Source organism: Triticum dicoccoides, chromosome 4B, assembly GCF_002162155.2.
Source record: "Triticum dicoccoides isolate Atlit2015 ecotype Zavitan chromosome 4B, WEW_v2.0, whole genome shotgun sequence".
In the NCBI taxonomy this organism is placed as follows: Eukaryota; Viridiplantae; Streptophyta; class Magnoliopsida; order Poales; family Poaceae; genus Triticum; species Triticum dicoccoides.
Window position 1 is genome coordinate 401,708,886 of NC_041387.1, and position 12,148 is coordinate 401,721,033.

The window sequence follows — 12,148 nt, forward strand, 5'->3', positions numbered from 1 at the left end:
CTCGAACCCACGCCCAGGACTTCTCCGTGTCAAACTGAAGGCCTTCAAAGCGGTTAGCGGGACCCTGCAAACCGGCGATGGTGGTGGCGTACGTTGATGTCTTCTTGTTTGCCATTGTCACCGCATGCAGCATCCAAAGATGGGTCGGCGCCGCCATCAGATGGGTTCAGTAAGGGGATCAGCGGTGGTGGCGAGCAGATCGTACAAGGCCGGCGTGCATTGGCTGCGCGACGGCGAATGAGACGAGTGTCGGACGGCGAACGAGACGAGTGTCGGACGGCGATGGAGATGGGTAGTTCATCTGGACAGACGAGTGTGGGGGCGGGAGCGGCGGCGGCGATTTCTGTCACGAGATCGTGAGGACGGATCGGGAGCGAGAGGTGGGCGAGACTGGGGGAGGGACGTGGGACGTGGGACGGAAGTGGGTCATGTTTTTTTTTTAAATCGCGTGAAGGAAGGCTGCGAGGGGAAGTGGGCTGCTCATGCGATCTGTCGTACGAGGCGGGGGGATCGAACGAGGTGGTCGAACCATCACAACGTTCGATCCCCCTTTAATAGTAGAGACTTTGCTTTTCTCAGAAAAAAAATCCTACCTAGTTTGCCTTTCCTTAAAAAAATAAAAATCCTCCCTACTTTACTGGCATGTGTAGGCATCAATGTGTGTCGACATGCAACCCATCGAACACTATAGGAGCACCCAGTTTGTGTGCGAATAGGCCCAAACATCGAATAATTTAAAACTGATTTATTGAGAAATAGGGCAAACTACCAAGAGCAAATGATCTAAACCGAAGTAATATGTGGCAGACGATCTAATGTCCAACTAATGTAGGGCAAATCATCCAAACACAGGGAGCTCATCTCAAACAGAGTCAGCTGGCCTTCGTGCTGATCCATCTGGCTCGCATCAATGGCTGGCCATGCGGGCGGGGTGGTCTAGGAGCTCGACCTACTTATCAAAAACATATGTGGAATCCATATGAGCATGTGATGAATCAGCCCATGCTTACCTAGAACACTGAAGGAAGCACGTAAATGAACCTATTTTAAACTAATGTGGGGGCAAATCATCAAAACCCAAGGGGCTCATGTCGTTTACCCAGTTTTGCTGAATTTTACCTAAAACACTGGCGCATCCATGTTCAGACTGTAAATCGATCCCAGGACCACACCCCACCACCAAGAACAGCTCAACGAAGCCCGGCAACCGAACGTCGTTGTGAACACCTCCATCCACCCAGCAGATGAGGCTCACACATGGAGCACCCGGCAGCACTCGCCCCATCGATGCCTCCGGCGAGTCCCCTCACTCGTGCGGCACACACACCTATATTACCCAACTCTGTGTCGCATGCGCATCCACGTCTCGCAGCGGCCGATAACGGCGGTAGCTCACGGCATTGGCGCGTAGCTCGGCAATGGCGCTCAGCCCATGGAGACGCACGCCGGCATGCACGTGCATGGTGTGGCTCCCCTCGCCGGCCTACGGCGACGGCCTTCACGCGCCCGCTGCTCGCGACGCCACAGGACAAGGTGTGGCCACCATGGCATGGATCCCCTGCACCAGCCCAAGGCGGCTACTCCCATGCAGGCGGCGGCCCACACCCTCGGTGCTCGGCGAAGCGGCGTCTTCCGGCCCTGGCTCCTATAACACGGCGACCATCAGCCCATCTCCACGCGCGGCAAAAGGCGGTAGCAATGCCCTCGAGCATAGCGATGGCTCAACGCCCGACACCCCGGCGATGTCTCTTCCTCCTGTGTAGCCAACGGGCAGGACGGCGACGGTGGGATCGGTGATTCCGGATCGAGGCGTGCAGCCAGTAACCGTCATCCACAATACCAATACAGACGCGAAAGCCCGCAGCAGCCGTCGTAAGCAAAAAGGCCCTGCAACCGACACAGGCAGACCCATATATACAGCTAAGCACCGTAACAAAAAATAACAACCGGGCTCATAACCGACTTCACATACCACGATTCACCGGGAGGTCTCAATTCCTGGGAGCTTAGTATCTTTACCGATATGGAGGATTCTAAAAAACACTATTCTAATGCCATGACGGATTCAAAAAAAATATTGTAAGGCCAAAACGGGTGAAAAAGATTCCAACTTTTTCAGCCTTGCAATTTCCGCATATATATTTTTTAATGCCCTAAGCTACCACCAGATGCCTTTATCTCCCTCGACTCATCGGAGTTCCTTTGGCCGAACCCAAACACCATCGAAACCGCATCGAGAATTATAATCCATTCAGATGAAGCAGGGCTTGATCGTGCTTCCTGAATGATGAATTTTTGCGTTCTAACCTATACCAACCGTCGCAAGACTATGTCTCGGTCAGTAAGAGATTTTCCAATTGCTAGAATATAATGTAGATGTTGTCAACTTCGTAGACTTTGTTCTTGGTCCGATTATTGCCGTTAGACGCATGCACCATGATCCATGACGGCCACATATGTGAACTGGATGTTGCATATTACGGCATCACCTCGACGCGGTCATTGAAATGTCCCTTCTATGTAAACTTTTTTTTATCACTTTGTTAACCTTGTCCGTATGAGTTTAGATCAGTGAGCCCCAAGTTAGTCCAGTCTACAAAGCTCTATCACCATCACCATAAAACGAATGTCGATCGTTAACATTACTCCTCCGGCCTCCCCCCATGGACAACTAATACACCCTCATGGGTGTATTGCATCTAAAACAATGGACGCGAGAATGAAACTTGGAAAGCTGCAAACTAAACTGCATATATTTTTAACGGTTTTGCAAAAACCTGTATAGTTGAAAGCATAATTCTTCATCATGTTGGGAATAATTTATGTGGATCATAAATTAAATAATGATTTGTATTTTAGCCCATGCTAGGGAAGACCGTAAAATTTTATCCCATTGCAACACACGGCCATTTTTCTAGTAACAAATCATACTTATAATTTCAGTTCTTATAATAGTAAAAATAATTATGTTTCACAAAATCAAATCTCACCGAAACATAATGCAATTAGTTTCCACGACAACGCATGGGGAACGCCTGGTTATTCGTTTGACGATTATGCCCCCCTCGGTCGCTACTGGCTGGCTCGACCAGACTGATTCAATCGATCGAATGCAGCGTGAGACAACACCAAGAAAATGCTGCGTTAGGGTGTCCGGGGAGGTGGTCCGTGGGAGGGCGGCCGCTCTCGGGAGCGGGCGAAGCAAGCGTGGTGCAGGGAGCTCTCGGCAGCGGGCGAAGGAAGCGGCTCGTCGGCCGGTTCGCTCCGGCACGCCGCGGGCGAAGGAATCGGCTGGAGGAGGGGCAGCGAGCGGTGGTCAGCCGCGGCAGTCGACTGGCGTGCGGCTGGAGGAGGGATTTGGCCGCAGCGGCGCATTAGGCGGCGGTGCCGTGCAGCCGTGCTGGCCAGGGCAGGCTGTAGCAGTGCGTCAACGGAAGGCAATTACAGAACACTGGTCACTTAATCACTTGCTTTCCGCCACTGGTCAGTGTTTATCAATGAATCTCCTGATTAATTGTTACACTCATCGGTTACTTGATTGCTTCACATTTGTGAAATCAATGCACTGCTGAGTATAGTAGGTGGATCTCTCACCAGCCCCCTTCCGGCGCGTATTACTGTTTTCGCGGTGGTGGTTCAGACTTTGCGAATTTCTTAGCCAGATTGGTAGATTTGTGCTTGTTGATGTGTTCAATGTCATGCAGAAGCTGTAGTAATATCGGTTGTGGCAAGCATAGGAAATGTCTCGAAGTTCTAATTTGTAAAAAATTGCAAAAGTTCCACAGGTTTTACAGCTAGGTTTGTAGGCTTAACGAGCTTTCCCCTGTGATGCTTTCGTAGATGAGATTTGTGGCATAACGAGCTTTAGTAGAACGTATTTAATTGTGCGGTTTTGGCATTGTATTTGCTCAGTTTGAATGCTTTGAATTCTAGGGCTGTAGTGATGGTAAGCTAAATGTTTGCCATAAAAAAATATGGTTGTATTGAGTGCAAGGATCAGTTTTGAACCGATGCGAGTAGCAGTCATGGATGCTTTGCATGATTCAATCAGTTTGTGAAGCTGGGAGGTGCAAATATAGGGTGCAAATATGTATCAGGTAGTTTCTCTTATAGATCTCCTGCTTATAGGTTCTAGGTTTTAGTGGTTGGTTAGCAGAAGAGGTTCAATAGCAAGTACCTCTGCCATGTGCCTTAGATAAATTTATAGAGATGCTTGCATTTCAAACGAGATCTATGCAAGGCGAGGTGGTTGTGTTTATGTAGTGTTTGGTGATTGCGCACTCTAGATATGTAGTTTACTTGCTTAACATCTCACTTGGTGCAGGTAAAAGAAAAATCTTACTTGGTTTGTGTACTTTGTGAATTTCAAGCATTAGATAGGTGTTTGTAGGGGCGATTATGTAAAATCCAAAGTTCCATCTGCTGATGTGCAATTGTAACACGGGACTTTGACTTATCGGAAACATATAGACGTCCTGACAAAGGTTGAAAGGAATATATTCAAATAGTTACATTACACATTTAACTATATAGTATATGGTATAGAACTTCCATTAGTACTATACCACTATATCAGTTGCATGTCATGAACTTTTGGTAGAGTTTTCTATTTGTTGGCAAATGAAGTTACCTTTTAGCAAATCAAGTGATGTGTGGTGTGTTGGTTCATGGTGGAGGCCAGGTTCTTGATAGCATTATCGATAACCTAGCTGTTGTTTGCACTAGAATTCAACTTCCACATAATCCAACTTCCACATAATTTCAACTTCCACATAGTTGCACCATAATCTAGCTGTTGTTTTCTATTTGTATGGCTGTTCTGTCTTTATAATGCCACACATCATTGCATATGTGTCTATGGTTGTCAAAAGGCATTATTCAGACGAACCTTTTATGCAGTAACTGACCAGTTGTACCGCAATTCTGTTAAACTTTGGTTCATCCATATAATTGCACTTGAAAAGTTATTTCAGATCCATCCTAAAAACTATTTGTTTTCTCCACATCTCATGGTTACCAGCTTGCTGCTAGTTCTCCAATTTTTTTCCTCTATGTGTGTGCTTGTACTATGGAATATGTATTATCCTCCGTTACTTGAGAGTATAATATTCTGCTCCGTTCATGTGCATTCAATATTTGACTTCTCTACTTGTGTTTTTGCATTGTCTCTTGGCTAAGCTCTTGTCTGGGATCCAGAACTCAATATCTCTTTATCAACTAGTATTCTTGTATTTAAGCTTATGTTTTTAACTGCATGTGGTATTGTAGACATGGATTTTCGAAAGCATCAACCTTCTGCTAGTGCAACCTCTATTAGTATGGTCCACCTGGATTTTCCTAGCCAAATTCTTGAGGACATTGATTCTGTGAATCAAGTGATGTCAGCAGATTTTCCATCGGAGGCTCCTATTGATATTGATACGAGGGAACTTTACTTTCTCATTATGCATTTTTTATCACATGGTCCATTTAAGCGGGCCGCTGGAGAGCTCTGCAATGATCTTCTGGAGCATCAGTTGTTACCTAGAAGATATCATGCTTGGTATTCACGTGGTGGTTTTCATAGCGGCGAAGAAAATGATGATGGTGTATCGCTCCCTTTGGGTTACCTAAAGCTAGTTGAGAGGTACAAATACGTTACTCTATTTGTTTTGTCTTCTGGAGCTCGTATTTCCTCCACCCTTCCTGATTTGGTAATGATGTTCTTCAGTCAGTGTTTGTATGACTAATCTAAAACTGATGAAACCAATGATTATTAAATCTGTTATTATGTTATAAAGGCACAGCACATAATAATTAGCAAAAGGGGTAAGCAGACATATTTAGAATGGTCTTATGGCCTTATCAACAATAAACTTCTGTCTGCTTTTTTCTTAACAATCAAATTTTTTTTTGAAATGAAAGGGGTTTCCCCCCGCCCCAACTTTTATTGAAAGCCAAGGCAAACCAACACACACGGACTGTTAAACAGCGCTCGGCAGCAGCCCAAGAGTAGCTGCCACAGATGGTCACAAGAGCAGGGTTCAAACTACCCTATTACAACAGTTTTAAACAGGTCCAAGACTGGACGCATAAACCAGTAAAAACACACATGCTAGCCTACATGAAGATCAAAGATAAGCTGCCAACTAGCAATGCATGCCCCAGCTATGGATCCAGGACTCCTCCTCTAGTTATTCTCTTCATCTCCAGGCGATTCTAAGCAATTCCCCTCTTCGGTAGTCCAGCAGCTTTAAGCACCGGAGAAGAAGAACACCCTGAGTTTCTGAGCATAAGATTTTCCATTGCCTGATCGTTGCCCCCAACAGATTCAAGACACAGTGTATACTTCGCCATTTTCGCCCCTGGAAAACAAAATCATTGCGCAAACGCCATAAGCTCCACAAGGCAGCAGCAGCAGCAGATATATTCAAAGCTTCACAATGCTTTCGTTTCCTCCAGAAGGAGGCTAACATAGTAAAAGAATCAGGTACAACAATCTTAAAGCATTCAGCCACCGGGTCCCAGACCTGCCTGGCAACAATACAGTCAAAGAACAGATGTTGAATGGTTTCTAATTCATCACAAAAGACACACGTCTTATCTTCTACATGTCTACGTTTGGCCAAGTTGTCTCTGGTCAGACTCCTATTGTAATAAATCAACCACAGAAACACATGAATATTAGGGGGAACTTTAATTTTCCAAATATCATCTTTGATCTCAGAAGTGATCCCTCCAAAGTTAATCAGTTTGTAAAAAGATCTGACTGAATATTTACCAGATGAGTCCAACCTCCAAACAGGCTGATCTGGTGAATCAGACAATACCACTTGCTTCACTATATTAACGAGCTCACCCCATCTGGACAGAGTCTCTCCATTCACACATCTCCTAAATGTTAATTGGAGCTCACCCCCAACCCACACTTGGGCCAGCGTAGCTTCTTGTTGTTGACAGATATCAAACAAGTCCCAAAAAGCAGTTTTTAGGGAACAATCCCCAGCCCATGTGTCATGCCAGAAGGCAATATTTTTACCATCCCCAGGGATCCACCTATAGAAGTTTTTAGCTGCTGTCAAAGCCCAGGCTAGGCTTTTCATAAAGGGAGATCCCAAGGTAGATCTAGTGTTAAACAGGTTTGGATTATCAACATTATACTTGTAGGCCAAAATCTTTTTCCAATCACTAGCTCTATCATCAAAAAATCTTTTCCCCCAAGAAGCCAGGAGGGCCATGTTGAAATCCCTAAGGTTGGGAACCCCCAAACCACCATACTCCTTCCTTCTGGAAATCAGGCCCCAATTAGCAAAATGATACTTATGATTATCTCCCACATTCCCCCAGAAGAAATGGGACATCTGAGAAGTAATCATGTCAATGGCCCATTTAGGAAATTTAACAATAGACATCAAGTAGGCAGGGATACTGGCAATACAGGTAGTAAGTAAAATCAATTTACCTCTATATGAGAGAAATCTCCCCAACCACCGAGCTATATTCTTAATAATCCTGTCTATGATGGGTTGCAAGTCTTCTTTTCTAAGTTTTTTAAAGTGCAGAGGGACACCTAGGTATTTAAAGGGGAAATCCCCAAGTTGGCAACAGAATACCTGAGCAAATTCTTTAGCCATTTGATCAGGTACATTAATAGTATGCAAGTCACTCTTGTGAAAATTAATTTTCAAACCAGAAAGTTTCTCAAAGCAGGTTACGATCCACTTCAAGTTCTTGGCACATTCAATAGAATTGTCAAGGAAAAGGATGGTATCATCAGCATACTGCAGGCTGACCACACCCCCAGGGATTGCATTGGGCAGAAGCCCACATATCAAGTTATTATTAACAGCTTTATGCAGCATTTTGGAAAAGACATCAGCCACCAAATTAAACAACAGGGGGGAATGGGGGTCGCCTTGTTTTAAACCTTTACCACCAGCAAATTGAGGACCATTGGTGTCATTAATTCTGACCTGGAATGTCCCCTGGTGAATAGTAGACATCACCCACCCCACCCATTTATTACCAAAGCCTCTAGGAAGAAGCATTTCTTTCAGGAAATCCCAACTTACTCATATGCTTTCTCATAGTCTAGTTTAAGAATTAAACTACTGGAACCAGATCTATGAATCTCATGAATAACCTCATGAGCCATAACCACACTTTCCAAAATAAACCTGCCTTTAATGAAGGCAGTTTGATTAGATGAAATAAGTTTGTCACACAGAGGGGAAACCCTAGTGGTCATGGCCTTGGAGAAAATTTTAACAACACAATTACTTAAACTAATAGGTCTAAAGTTTTTCATATCTCTAGCCAGAGGGACTTTAGGTATGAGGGTAAATGATGGCATAGTTCAGCTTATACATATCTAAAACACCATTCTCAAAATCTCTAACCATCCACATAAAATCATCTTTAATCAGATCCCAGAAAGTTTGGTAAAATAAAAAGGAGAGGCCATCAGGGCCAGGAGCACCAGTGCACCACTAGCATAAGAGCTCATTATGGCTTGTTTGATTTCATCTTCAGAAAAAGAACTCTCTAGGTATTCTCTTTCCTCATCACTAACCATATCATCAACAGCCCAGAAATCAGTATCTAAATGAATGTCAGGTCTAGGTTCAAAAGCAAACAGCTCCTTATAAAAGGAAGTAGCCACATCAAGCATATCTTGGGTGGAAGTAACCACCCCATTTGGACTATTCAGCTCTGCAATATGGTTTTTCCTATGTCTATGGTTAGCAAGAGCCTGAAAATAGGCATTGTTTCTAGCCCCCTCTAAGATTTTTCTGTCTCTAGATCTTTGCCATAAGGCAGTCTCTTCTTTTTTCCAAATGTCATCCAGCTCCTTCCTGACATTTTTCATCCTCTCAAAATCATCAGCAGAAAGCTGTTGAGATTCAAAGAGGACATCAAGGCCATCAAACTCCATAAGGAGTGCCTTTTTCTTTTTTTCAAAGCAGCTTCTCTGTTAATGCTCCAACCCTTGGTTTTCTTCCTAAGCATCTTAGCCTTAATCAACCAGTTGTCAGCAGATGAAATAGAGGAGGCTACAGAGGTCCAAGCTTCTGTAACCACCTGATGGAACCCAGGTTGAGATAACCACCATTTTTCAAACCTGAATGGTTTGGGGTTAGTTGGAGCCCTAGCACCAGTGTCAAGGACCAAAGGTGTGTGATCACTCCCAACCCTGGGAAGAGCAGTTAAAGTTGAAAGGGGGAAATGAGCATCACAGTCCACAGAAGTGAACACTCTATCAAGAACAACAAAAATGGGAGAGCTCTGGTTATTAGACCAGGTGAAGACTCTATTGGAAACAGAAATTTCCATCAGGGCCCATCTATTGACCCAATCATTATAGAGGAAGGTAATTTGTTGGTTAATCTGTCCACTGCTCTTCTCAGCTTCATTCCTAACTAAATTGAAGTCCCCACAAACCATAATAGGATAAGTAGCTACATTCAAAGTGTCATGAAGTTCAACTATAAAATCCATTTTGTATTCTAAATAAGCAGAACCATAAACCAACATCATCTGCCAAATAAAGCCATCAATCTTATTTTTGATAGTAGCCACAATAGAAAATCTTTGATTAATGAAGCCAATAATCTCAAAAACATTTTCCTTAAAACCCAAAAAAATCCCACCAGCAGTATTATCAGCAGGCAAAAAGTGCCAAACATACTCATTAAATCTGTCAATAGATTTGAGGAAACCCTCAGAAATAACCTCTCTTTTGGTTTCTTGGAACCCAATAAAGTCAGGGTTAGCTTTGGCAATAGTATCACAAAGGCACTGAATTTCCCCAGGTTGTCCAAGGCCCCTAATATTCCAAATAAGACCTATCATAACTAAGCAATTTTAAAGGGGTGAGATAAGCCACAAGGCTTGGCCTTAGTTAGAACAATGGGTGTTCTTCTGCAAGCATCAGCAGTGCCAACTGGCTTACAGAAAGAAGCACTCACAGGTGTGCTAACTAGATCATTAACTTCAACATCAAGATTCTCAAGGAGAACTATCTCAGGATTATTACTAGCAAAAACCAGACATCTCTCTCTTTCCTCAACTACCATATCATCAATAACTTCATGTTTGTGAGATTCATCACCACCAATAACTAAGTTCATTTGTTCTAGTTGGTCAGTAAGAACAGATTTATCAACAGTGGAAAAAGATTTACCTTTAAAGGTTTTAGGAATCTCCAAATTCTTCTTTCTCTTATATGCAGCAGCTTTCTCCATAATGTTGATATTCCCATGTCCTCTTGTGGTAGGTTTTTGGGCAAGCACAGGTCCCCATTTAGCTCCTTTCTCTGGGATAACCCCCTCCTTCTGAACTTGATTTAGTGAATCCAACAGAGATCTCTTCAGTGTCTCACTCTACAGGATGTGAATGGCCTCAGGGGGGAGAACCCCCACCTCTTCCTCTTTAGGTTTCTCATTTTCAGACTCAGATAAGTCCACAGATCTAAGTAAATCCTCACAATAGTCCATACTGTGAGATTTCTCCCCATCTGTTATTGCATTCCTTTTTTTCCGAACAGTAGCAGGAGTTTTTTGAACCACAGTCTCTCCTACAACTAAATCATCCTCACCTTCATGCAGGCCAACACTGTTTTGTTTTACCATTAGTTGTTTGTTTTGGTCACTCAACTCTCCAGCAGCATCAGAAGGTGTGGAAATTTTGTCAGGTTTAGATAAAGCACATGCCAGGACAAAGTTTTCCTGATCAGAGTCAAGGAAAGGTTCTATTGGTGAGAACACCAGATCTTGTGCTACCTGTTTGCTGGCAGACCCATGTTTGGATGAGAAGTTAGCTTTGTCCAGTTCATCAATGGCTAGCCCCCCATCCTCTGATCCATCAAAATTATGTTCTTCATGAGTTTTCCTGCCCTCTTCTGTTTGATCCTCTTCAGCTTCTCCTTCCTCTTCATTACCATCCTCATCATCCTCAATATCAATGACAGAGTCTATTCCACCCACCTGCTCAAATCCCTCAACAGTAAAGCCTAGCAGGAATAGTTTCTTCTTCATCTCAATCAGCCTCTCAAATGGTATCCTAGTTGGATCTCTGCAAGCAATCTTAATCCTGACATTTTCAAAGAAGGTCCTAAACATACCATTCCAATCAACATCAGTCAGGACCCCAAAGAGAGAAGCAATTTGAGCAAAAACTTTCCATGTACGCCATTTGGGAGGGATGCCCTCAATTAGCACCCAAGCCTCAATCAATTCACCAAAAGGCTCACATCCTCCTTTCCATTCAGTCAGAGTGACATTTACATCTTGAGGCAGGGAGAACCCAGGCAGCTCAATGAGATCTTCCACTTTCTTCCAAGGTGGAAACCTAACCAAAAAGGTCTTACTAGACAATCCTCTGATCTGCCATGGCCACTGTCTAGTTTTGCAAAATGTTGCAGTCAATAGTTCCATCCACTTGGGGCAATCCACATCTCCTTTCAGTATATTCACCACAACACAGTTTTGGAAGTTCAGCCACTTCGACTCATTAGCAACGGGCACATCAACATGGTAGAAACCAAGCCCTCGAGCCCCACTGCCAAAGAAAGCAGCAGTGGGCTGAACTTTTGACCAAGCTGCACAGTTGTTAACATTGTGATTTTGCTGGCATATAAAACAGGCCTTTGGCTTCACACAATTCCCCACATAGTGACTCGGACCCCCACAATTGAAGCATATCATATCCTTGTACCTCGGATCCAGGGCTTGCTCTATTTCTACCTCACCGGATTGGGACGACTGTACCTGAGCTGAGCCCGCAGTCGAAGTTGTGGATCTAGCCGGCTTTGGCGCAGGGGCCTGCTCCTTTGCCGGCGGAGCAGATGGCTGCTTGCGCCCCGCAAATGAGGTAGCCTTCTGCACAGGCACCTTGGATTGACCAACACCAAGGTTGCCGATGCTCCCAGCCCGGCGGCCAGCCATCTTAGCACCACGCTTCACTACCTCCGCAAACGACAGAGAACCTGGGCCAATCCCCTCTCTCACAACCTTGATTTTCTTTGGTGGTGGATCAAACGGCCGAATCGAAGCAGGAAAGCAGTCGGCGGCTGTAAACGAGCTGTTGTCAATTAGGTCTTTCCGGATCCAGCAGACGAATCCGGAGTTGGCTTCAGATCGAGGCTGGGAGGAGCGGGATTTAGGGTTGC

The 12,148-nt window shown here is 44.4% G+C and overlaps 1 pseudogene; it reads left to right on the plus strand.

The window, feature by feature from the left end:
• The first annotated feature begins 3,111 nt into the window (after positions 1 to 3,111).
• LOC119296336 overlaps positions 3,112 to 12,148 on the plus strand; it is a 39,291-nt pseudogene continuing 30,254 nt past the window's right edge.